The following is a 10,680-nucleotide window of genomic DNA, read 5'->3' on the forward strand; positions in this document are numbered from 1 at the left end:
ACAACTGAGGATGTAGTAACAGCACCGGCAACGGGGGTTGAAGAAGCCACACAAATAGTTGGAATAGTTGGGATGGAAGTGACAGACACATTGTGAATTTGAGGAATAAAGGACTCCTAGGTCGGAGTGATGGTGTGCGACCACATAGAACTTGTAGAGGGAGTCCTAGAAGACATAACATCCCTTAACACCTTATAGCGTAAAGGTAGCATAACACCAAGAGAGGTAATACGAAAAGGTGTAGTTTCCATTGAGGTGGGAATTTCACCGCTCGTCGCAACGGATTATTCACTTGTGACAGGGGATGTGTCCTCCATATTAGAGGAAGACATTGGGACCGAAACACCAAGAGGAGTAGGAGGGATATCTTCTTCAAAAGACTCCCAAATGGGGCTCCAGTGAATTTTGTAAGTCTCGTTGTCTAGAGCGCGAGAGTTAATTGGTTGGATACTTGGAATAACAGGGAGAGTATCACTCACAACCGGTAGCTCGGGAGCAACAAAGGAAGGAGACCCTTGGTCACTTGGAATGGAAGATGGGATTGGTGATTCTGCCAGGATGATAACTTCAAAAGATCCTAGGCAAAATAATGAGAAAGGACCCTACTCGAGCTAACAAAAACAAGATCTAACCGGGTAAATGTAAATCATGGCCGAATAAATTTTAAGGCACAGGAACAAAACTTGACCTTTTCATTTTTAAAGAGTCGAGAAAAGGACAAAAGATGACTCTAGTCGCCTTCGAATGTTTAATGAGCCTGAAGTGACAAGTGCTCAGATGAAACTTTTCTTTTAGAGATTCCGAAAAGGAATGAAAGTGACTACTCTGGAGAACTAGGCAAAAGGTTTACCAGACAAATCCGTAAAACTGCATATACACCTTGGCAGTCATATGAAAACCAAGGACTTTCTATACGGCAGTCAATCTTCCCGAATGTTGTGTTCGGTGCGTTACGGCTTATAAGGCGGCAGACATGGCTTCCTATGAATAAAGGATGATAACCTAGTGGGGTCTCCCCATATACTCGATGGTACGTGGGAGCACAAATCCGTATTATACCACTATTGAGTCACAGAAGGAGGAATCACCCAACCTTGAGTGGAAACAAAAGTGACTAGGTTTAACGATGCCAGAGCACGTCACTAGCCTAGATCTCTAAAAGTGTGCGTTATGTTCCAATGCGTTGTTAGATTTATTCAGTTCATTTTAAAGTTGATCTTGGATTATGTTTCAGTTTCCAGGCCTTACCGTATGTATATATCAAAGCCTAGGATGCAGCTAAAAATGAATGAAGTATCCTTTTTCTTCGATGAACACCTACCTATGGGAGGGTAGAGAGATCATTCCCAAACCAAGAAAACCAAGGCAACAAATAGTCACTCAATGCAAGCAAACATCAATTTTTAAAATGCATGGATACTACTAATGAGAGATCTAATCATTCGCTTTTCAATATGCAACTTGAAATGCAAATTTACTTTCACTTTCGCATGCTAAATGAAATGCAATATTTTGATTTTGATGTCTTTAATCTAAAGAAACCAATAAGAAACAAACAAATGTGGAAAAGCTGTTGATCCAAACAATTGTAATCTATGTCCGGGTAGTGAAGAGAAATCGAAACAATGCCAAGATTGGTCCAATAACAATCACTAAAAAATCAACCAAAAGTAAGCAAAGGGGAAGGCTCAATCAAACCAATAGCAAGCAACAAATGAATCTTTGCAAACAAGCAAGCAAGCAAAATTCATCCAAAGGACTTGAAATAATAAAACTAGGTCACAAAGCAAAAAAGGCAAGATTCATCCAACAAAGCTCACAAGAGAGCGCCTCAACCTCTAGACAGTGAAAAACAAATCATCAACCAAGTGAGAATAGCAAGGACTAGAAAGATTGACAGATTCAGGAGACAGAATTAAAAAAATTCAATTCTACAGAAATCAGTGCGGGCAACACACAACGACAAAGCACTGATAAAGAACAACACGCAGCAACAAAGCGATGACAGCGCGAAATTACACGCCTTTTCTAAGAAGGTCCGATTTACAGAACTGTCGCGACTGTTACGTGTAATAATACGATGGATAGAAAATTACAAAAAGGGTGATGTGATGACAACGCGACTGTTAAGTTAAAAACGCGATGATGTTCAAAAACAGCAACAGGCGAACCAAAAACTCCCAAATCAATCTTTAGGCAAATAAAGCATTTCCCATACTAGGCCAGGAAACTCAAAAAACAGACAACTAATCCCCAAAAACTTGAAAACAGACCAAAACAAAAACAAGGCAAGAGTTAACAAGAAAAGAACAAAGGCCAGCTCCCTAGTGGACTCGCCAATTTATGATGCAGGAAAGTGTTCCCTCTACAGACAGAGGCAGCCCCTCTAGTCCTAGAGTGGGTCTAGTCACAAACAAGGACAAATCAACAACAATTTTCCTTAAATAGTTCAAGTTGGAGGCCTACCTCAACCGGTGGTCGATGGAGTTCTATTGCGTGGCTCCGACTTCCATTTTCTTCTCCCAATGAGTGATCAACCTAAAACAAAGCAAAGGAAGTACAACAAAGCACGTAACCGGATACAACAATGATCTATTTACCCATAAAGTCAATAAATCATGAGCTATCTAATACATTGCATAAAAGACATAGGAAAACATCATTGATTGCGTTAAATATGAAATAGAGTAAGCTTACAACCCAGGTCTTGACGTCACAAGCCTTCTCAGAAGGGTCCAACCAACATGTTCCTCAAGCATTCACTCTAGAGATGGATCTCCCAAATTACAAGTCTCTCTCACACACAAGTTTCACACAAGATCAAAGGCACTTCACAACCTTCCTCAAGCTCTTAAACAACCCCACACTTGTCACACTCACACCAACTATCTAACAGGTTCACAATACTATCAGCAACACTCCAAAGACTAAGAATTCCAAACTAGCAGCACATAGCAATGGTGGGAGTTTAAATAGGAGAAGGAGTCTGCATGAAAGGTAGGAGGATGAGCTTATCTCCAAGGAAGGTAGCAAAAATGACGAAACAGCCATGCCGGAGAAAGGAGGGCGACATAAACAAGGCCAACAACCAGGTTTGGAGTCATCTGGAAGGCCGACTGTTGGAACAAATTCGCCCAATCTGTATCATGGCGGGCACATAACTAGTTTGCTGCACTGACATCGCTTCTGAATAATGTGGCTAGTCATGTCATCGTGAGAAACTACAAGAGACAGTTGTGCTAGCACATGAAATTCAACCATCGTGGGAATCACGTGTACTTCTGCGATGGCAGCGCTTCTGGACTATTTTAGAGTGCCCATCAGTGTGTTTATGTGGACAACAGACGCGATGATGCAGAAACCTTTGGAAAAGTGGGTCATTTGGCAACATCAGAGAGCATTTGTCTAACTTGAGCATGTATGATTTAGACACATGACACAGTAGGAAGACTAGAGTGAAGACAGTGAAAAATTACTATGTAACACTGACCCGAGGTTGGCTTTGTGCACGTTTGTTCAACGCATTTGCCTGGCTCTCCCTTGTCCCTTCATTTCGGTCATGTGGGCACCCATGTAAATTCATTTGAGTGGGTCGTTTGAGTGCATCCATGTCAACTCGTTTGGGCGGGTCGGGTGAGGGCGCACCCAGGCAAACGAGCTTGTATCAAAAATGCATTTTGTGACCTGAGGTTGGATTTTTTCATATTCTTGCAGCTCATTTTCCCAGCTCTCCCTTGTTCCTTCGTTACGGTTGTGTGGGCACCCATGTAAACTCATTTAGCTAGTTTATTTGAGGGCATCCGTGTCAACTCCTTCAGGAAATCCATTCAGGTGGGTCAGGCAAGGGCGTCCGTGTAAACTCGTTCGGGAGGGTCGGGCAAGGGCACGCACAAGCGAACTAGCCCATATCAAAAATGCTAAGTTGTGACCCGCGGTTGGCTTTGTGCTTGTTCGTGTAGCTTGTTTTCCCAGCACTCCCTTGTCCCTTCATTATGATCATGTGGGTGCCCATGTAAACGCGTTCGGGCGAGTTGTTTGAAAGCGTCTGTGTCAACTCGTTCAGGCAGGTCGTTTAAGGGCGTCCATGTAAACTCATTCAATCAGGTCATTTAGTGTGAGGATGCACCGAGGCACATGATCCCGTATCAAAATTGCTAACTTGTGACCAAGAGTGGGCTTTGTGCACGTTCGTGTAGATCATTTTCCCGGCTCTCCCTTGTGCCCTCATTTTGGTTGTGTGTGGGCACCCATGTAAATTCCATCGGGTCGCATCGGGTTGGGTCGTGTCATATTGTGTCATGTGAGGGCACCCATGAAAACTCATTTTTTCGGTCGGGTTGGGTCATTTGAGGCCGCCCATGTAAACTCATTCATTTCCTGCTTTTCGTGTGAAAAGTGGGCTAGTAATTGAGATGTTTGTTCGGTTCTCCTTGAAGGATGGCCTTGGGTCATTTGTAGGGTGGCTAATTCTCATCTACTCTCCATCCCCACTGGGTATCACATCATCAATAATGTTGGCCATGCTCATCTTGGTTCCTCGGTCAGCTTTTCGTGTGAAAGGTGGGTTGGTAATTGAGTTGTTTTTTTGGGTTTTCTTGAAGAATGGCCTTGTGTCATTTGTAGGGTGGTCGATTTTCATCTTCTCTCTATCCCCACTCGGTAACACATGAGTGGTAATGTTGGCCATGCTCGTCCAGAGAGGCATATATGAACAATTCCCCTTTTGCTTTCCAAGTTCTTGGAGTTGTATGGGCTATTGTGGTTTGGCTCCCGGGCTCGTCTTGGTCCCTCGTGCCCATCCAAATAATACAAGTGACAAGTTTGCTTTCCTTGTGAAATGTGGGTTGGTAATTGAGTTGTTTTTTTGGGTTTGCCTGAAGAATGGTCTTGGGTCATTTGTAGGGTGGCCGATTTTCATCTTCTCTCTATCCCCACTTGGTAGCACATGAGTGGTAATGTTGGCCATGCTCATCGCGAGAGGCATATGTGAATAATTCCCCTTCTGCTCTCCAAGTTCTTGGAGTTGTATAGGTTGTTGTGGTGTGGCTCCTAGGCTCGTCTTGGTCCCTCGTGTCCATCCAAATGATACAAGTGACAAGTTTGCTTTCCGTGTGAAAGGTGGGTTGGTAATTGAGTTGACTTTTTGGGTTTGCCTGAACGATGGCCTTGGTCATTTGTAGGGTGGCCGATTTTCATCTTCTCTATATCCCAACTCGGTAGCACATGAGCAGTAATGTTGGCCATGCTCGTCCCGTGAGGCATATGTGAACAATTACCCTTTTGCTCTCTAAGTTCTTAGAGTTGTATGGGTTGTTGTGCTGTGGATCCCTGGCTCGTCTTGGTCCCCTCATGCCCATCCAAATGATAAAAGTGATAGGTTTTATTTTCGTGTGAAATGTGGGTTGGTAATTGAGTTGTGTTTTTGGGTTTGCCTGAATGATGGCCTTGGGTCATTTGTAGGGTGGCTGATTTTCATCTTCTCTCCATCCCCACTCGGTAGCACATGAGCAGTAATGTTGGCCATGCTCATCCCAGGAGGCATATGTGAACAATTCCCCTTCTACTCTCTAAGTTCTTGGAGTTGTATGGGTTGTTGTGGTGTGGCTCCCTGGCTCATCCTGGTCCCTCGTGCCCATCCAAATGATACAAGTGATAGGTTTTCTTTCCATGTGAAAGGTGGGTTGGTAATTGAGTTGTTTTGTCAAGTTTTCCTGAACGATGGCCTTGGGTCATTTGTAGGGTGGCCGATTTTCATCTTCTCTCCATCCCCACTTGGTAGCACATGAGCGGTAATGTTGGCCATGCTCATCCCCATCCCTCTTGCCCATTTGAATGATAAAAATGTTAAAATTTTGCTCGGTGCTCCTTTGAGCCTTCATTGTTGTGGTCCCAGATGGAAACCCCAAAACTCCATTGTGCCTATGTCGCTATCGTGACCCTCGGTTGTTTCGAATAGAAAAATTTGATTGGGCTAGGCAGCCATGTGTGGCTCCTTTGAAATTGGCTTCATTTATATTGTTCACCTCCTCCCTATTTGGTGGGTAGGTTTTTGCTTTTCGTTTGAAAGGTGGGTTGGTAATTGAGTTGGTTTTTCGGGTTTTCCTCAAGAATGACCTTGGGTGATTTGTAGGGTGGCCGATTTTCATTTTCTCTCCATACCCACTCAGTAGCACATGAGTGGTAATGTTGGCCATGCTTGTCTCGGGAGGCATATGTGAACAATTCCCCTTCTGCTCTAAGTTCTTGGAGTTGTATGGGTTTTTGTGGTGTGGCTCCCTGTGATGGCTAGCCTCTTCATTGTTCGGCTATTTATGGTGCCGGTTTCTTGTGCTTGTACTCTTTCTGTGTTAACATTGTCGATTGAGATGCATACATTTAAGAAGAACATGGAAGGGTTTTGGTTGTAAAGCACCTACCCTCCCTCTTGCTTGCTTTTTCCGTCGAGTGATGTGCGACACTATTCTCCTTATTTTAATGTTAAGGGTTGGCATTCCTTTCAAAATGCACATTGTCTGTGGTTGCATTGGCTATGAGGTTTTGATAGATGTGTTGGCCCATATTTTTGATCAAGTGGTCAGATTTTTCCTTGCATCTCTCGTGTGTGGCAGGCTTTTGCGGTTGGAAATGTTAAGTCACAACATTTATGGGCATTTGTTGTTTCTATTATGTATGCGCTCATGGTCTCAATGGGGAGGAGGCTTGCTACATCGATGGTGGGGGTTATCTAGAAGAAGGATTTTAAGGTGGAACACTTTGACCTCCCTCCTCTCCGTGTAGGTGGCCATAGGTGAAAATTATTCAATTTTGAGTTGGTAAAGCTGTGGGAAATCTTCTAGGTTGCCTGTACGTAGGGTGCGTGGGGTGCAAAGCTACCTGATCCCTCCTCTTGTTTGGATATGTTGTGTAGTGAGTCTCTTGATTTGCACTTATTTCCTTCCATTTCCTTCGCATTGTGGTTGCCGCAAATGGTCAGGTGATCGAGGTCCACTATTGCTACTGTCTGGGTGGACTCCTAGTTGCTGCAAACGGTCAGGTGATCGAGGTCCACTATTGCTACTGTCTTGGTGGACTCCTAGGTGGCCTCGGTGTGGGGTGGGGAGGGTTGGGGAGCAACATTTCTAAGAGAGGTTGTGGGCTTGGTTGGTCATTTTTATTTCCTTCTGTTTCCTCTGCATTGAGGCTACTGCAAGTGATCATGCTATCAAGGTCCATCATTGTTGTTGTCCGGGTGGACTCCTAGGTGGCCTCTATGTGAGGAGGGGAGGGTTGGGGGGCATTTCTAAGGGAGGTTGTGGGATCGGTTTTTCTTGTATTATTTCCACCCCTTACCTTTGTGTTGAGGCTCTCACAGGTGATCATCTGACCGAGGTCCACTATTGTTGTTGTCCAGGTGGACTCCTAGGTGGCATCAGTGCAAGGGGGAGGTTTGTATGGCCTCTCTATGATAGGATTTGCAGTCAGTTGTCCTCTTTTTATTTATTTCCTTTTCCTTCACATCGAGGCTGCCATAGGCAATAAAGAGATCGAGGTCCATCATTGCTGCTATCCGGGTGGATTCCTAGGTGGCCTCAGTGTGGGGCGAGGAGGGTCGGGGGGTAGCATTTCTAATAGAGGTTGTGGGCTCAGTTGGTCTTGTTTTATTTCCTTCCATTTCCTTTGCATTGAGATTGCCATAGGCGATCATGCAATCGAGTTCCATTGTTGCTGCTGTCTGGGTGGACTCCTCGATGGACTCTGTGTGGGGAGGGGAGGGTTGGGCGGCATTTCTAAGGGAGGTTGCGGGCTCAGTTTGTCTTGTATTATTTCCTTCCCTTGCCTTTGTGTCAAGGCTACCATAGGTGATCATTCGATTGAGGTCCACTATTGCTGCAATCCGGGTGGACTCCTAGGTTGCATCGGTGTGGGGCGGGGAGGTTTGTATGGCCTCTCTATGATGGGATTTGGTCCCTTTTCCTTCACATCGAGGCTGCCGCAGGTGATTAGGAGATCGAGGTCCATCATTGCTGCTATTTGGGTGGATTCCTAGGTGGCCTTGATGTGGGGCAGGGAAGTTTGGGGCTCATTTATAATATAAAGGTTGTGTGGTTGGTCGTTCTCCATTTGTTTCCCTTGCATCAAAGCTGCTGCAGGTGATCAAGATATCGAGGTCCACCGTTGTTACTGTCTTGGTGGACTCCTAGGTGGCCTCGTTGCGGGGTGTGGAGGTTTTTGGAGGCATTTATAAGGGAGTGGGTGAGTGATCGTTCATTTTCTTGTTGGTTGGGGTGTGGTTGCAAACTTTGAAGTGGCCTTGGTGCATTGTGGCTTGGTAGGTCTATCCATTTGTTCGCCATGTCTTTGGCATGTTGTGTGTGCAAGGCATAAAAGTTTTACATGATATTTTGACGTCTCTTTGACTTGATGGGTGTTCAGGTTGGCTCCTGGTAAGAGAGCACCCGAAATGCCCTTCAAAGTGGGAGGGTGCTACCTAGTTGATCTTGCCAATAGTCATATGCTTGTCTCAAAGATTAAGCCATTCATGTCTAAGTATGAACTAATTCAAACTGTGAAACTGCAGATAGCTCATTAAATCAGTTATAGTTTTTTTATACTACTTGGATAACCATAGTAATTCTAGAGCTAATACGTGAACCAAGTCCTGACTCTTTGGAAGGGATGCATTTTTTATATAAAATGTTAGCATAGGCTTGCCCACTTCTCCGGTGAATCATGATAACTCGATGGATCGCACAACCCTTGTGCTAGCGATGCTTCATTCAAATTTCTTCCCTATCAACTTTCGATGGTAGGATAAAGGCCTACCATGGTGGTGATGGGTGATGGAGAATTACGGTTCGATTCTAGAGAGGGAGCTTGAGAAACAGCTACCACATCCAAGGAAGGTAGCAGGCGTGCAAATTACCCAATCCTGACATGGGGAGGTAGTGACAATAAATAACAATACTGGACTCATTGACTCTGGTAGTTGGAATAAGTACAATCTAAATCCATTAACGAGGATCCATTGGAGGGCAAGTCTGGTGCTAGCAGCCACAGTAATTCCAGCTCCAATAGCATATAAAAGCTTGTAGTTGGATCTTGGGTCGTAAAGGTCGGTCCGCCTACTCAGTGTGCACCTACCCTTCCATCCCTTTTGTCGGTGGCATGCTCCTAGCCTTAATTGGCTGGGTCATGGCTCCGCCAGTGTTACTTTGAAAAAAGTAGAGTGCTCAAAGCGATATTATGCTCTGAATACATTAGCATGGAATAACGTGATAGGTCTGGTCCTATTGTGTTGGCCTTTGGGACCAGAGTAATGATTAATAGGGACTGTGAGGGGCATTCGTATTTCATTGTCAGAGGTGAAATTCTTGGATTAATGAAAGATAGACCACTATGAAAGAATTTGCCAATGATGTTTTCATTAATCAAGAACAAAAGTTGGGGGCTCGAAGACGATCAAATACCGTCCTAGTCTCAACCATAAACGATGCTAACCACGGATCAGTGGACGTTGCTTTAAGGACTCCGCTAGCACCTTCTGAGAAATTAGAGTGTTTGGGTTCCAGGGGGAGTATGGTCGCAAGGCTGAAACTTAAAGGAATTGATGGAAGGGCACCACCAGGAGTGGAGCCTACGACTTAATTTGACTCAACACGGGGAAACTTACATGGTCCGGACATAGTAAGGATTGACAGATTGAGAGCTCTTTCTTGATTCTATGGGTGGTGGTGCATGGCCATTCTTAGTTGGTGGAGTGATTTTTCCGATTAATTCCAATAATGAACAAGAACTCAGCCTTCTAACTAGCTACGTGGAGGTTCCCCTTCCTGTCCAGCTTCTTAGAGGGACTATGGCCATTTAGGCCATGGAAGTTTTAGGCAATAATAGGTCTATGATGCCCTTAGATGTTTTGTGCCGCACGTGTGCTACACTGATGCAACCAATGAGTTTTTCTTCATAATTTGAGAGGATCGGGAAATCTGCTCAAATTGCATCGTGATTGGGATATACCATCACAACTATTGGTCTTCAACAAGGAATTCCTAGTAAGCATGTATCATCAACTCATGTTGATTACGTCCCTGGCCTTTCTACACACCGCCCGTCGCTCCTACTGATTGAATGATCTGGTGAAGTGTTCGGATTGCATCGACCATGGTGGTTCACCACCATCAACGTCGTGAGAAGTTCATTGAAACTTATCATTTAGAGGAAGGAGAATTCATAACAATGTTATCGTAGGTGAACCTGTGGTAGGATCATTGATATCAGGGGTTTTATTTTTTGGTTCAGGTTGGTTTGGTTTCGATTGCAATGTGGGACTGTGTGGTGTGTCTCTAGGGGAGCGGGTTTGGTGTTTGGCGGGAACATTTTTGGCTGCTTGTCTTGAGGTAACACTTGCTTTTTCGTGTGTGTGCTTGCAAACCATGCTTGTTCTTGTCCCACCCATCCTTTTTTTTCTTTCCCCCAATGTATTTTTGTAGGGGGTTCGGAAGCTTGTTCCTTGGGGGACCCTTCCAACGATTTGTTCGGCCGAGCAGGGTTACTACGGTTGAGGTGCTTGGGAAGTACGACGGATAACTTTAGACTCATTTGTAAAAGATGAAAAGGAATTTGAAAAGAGAGTTAAAGAGTGATTGAAATTGCCGAGAGGGAAGCGGATGGAGGCTGTCAATGCGTCTCGGTCAGATGTGGAAT

General features: G+C 44.6%; 1 pseudogene; it reads left to right on the forward strand.

Moving 5' to 3' along the window:
• The first annotated feature begins 8,464 nt into the window (after positions 1-8,464).
• Positions 8,465-10,247, forward strand: LOC149262847 (18S ribosomal RNA; annotated as a pseudogene).
• Positions 10,248-10,680: the final 433 nt, after the last annotated feature.

Source organism: Pinus tabuliformis, chromosome 6 (assembly GCF_031772625.1).
Source record: "Pinus tabuliformis cultivar Carrire ecotype Pingquan chromosome 6, CPIR1, whole genome shotgun sequence".
Taxonomy (NCBI): domain Eukaryota; kingdom Viridiplantae; phylum Streptophyta; class Pinopsida; order Pinales; family Pinaceae; genus Pinus; species Pinus tabuliformis.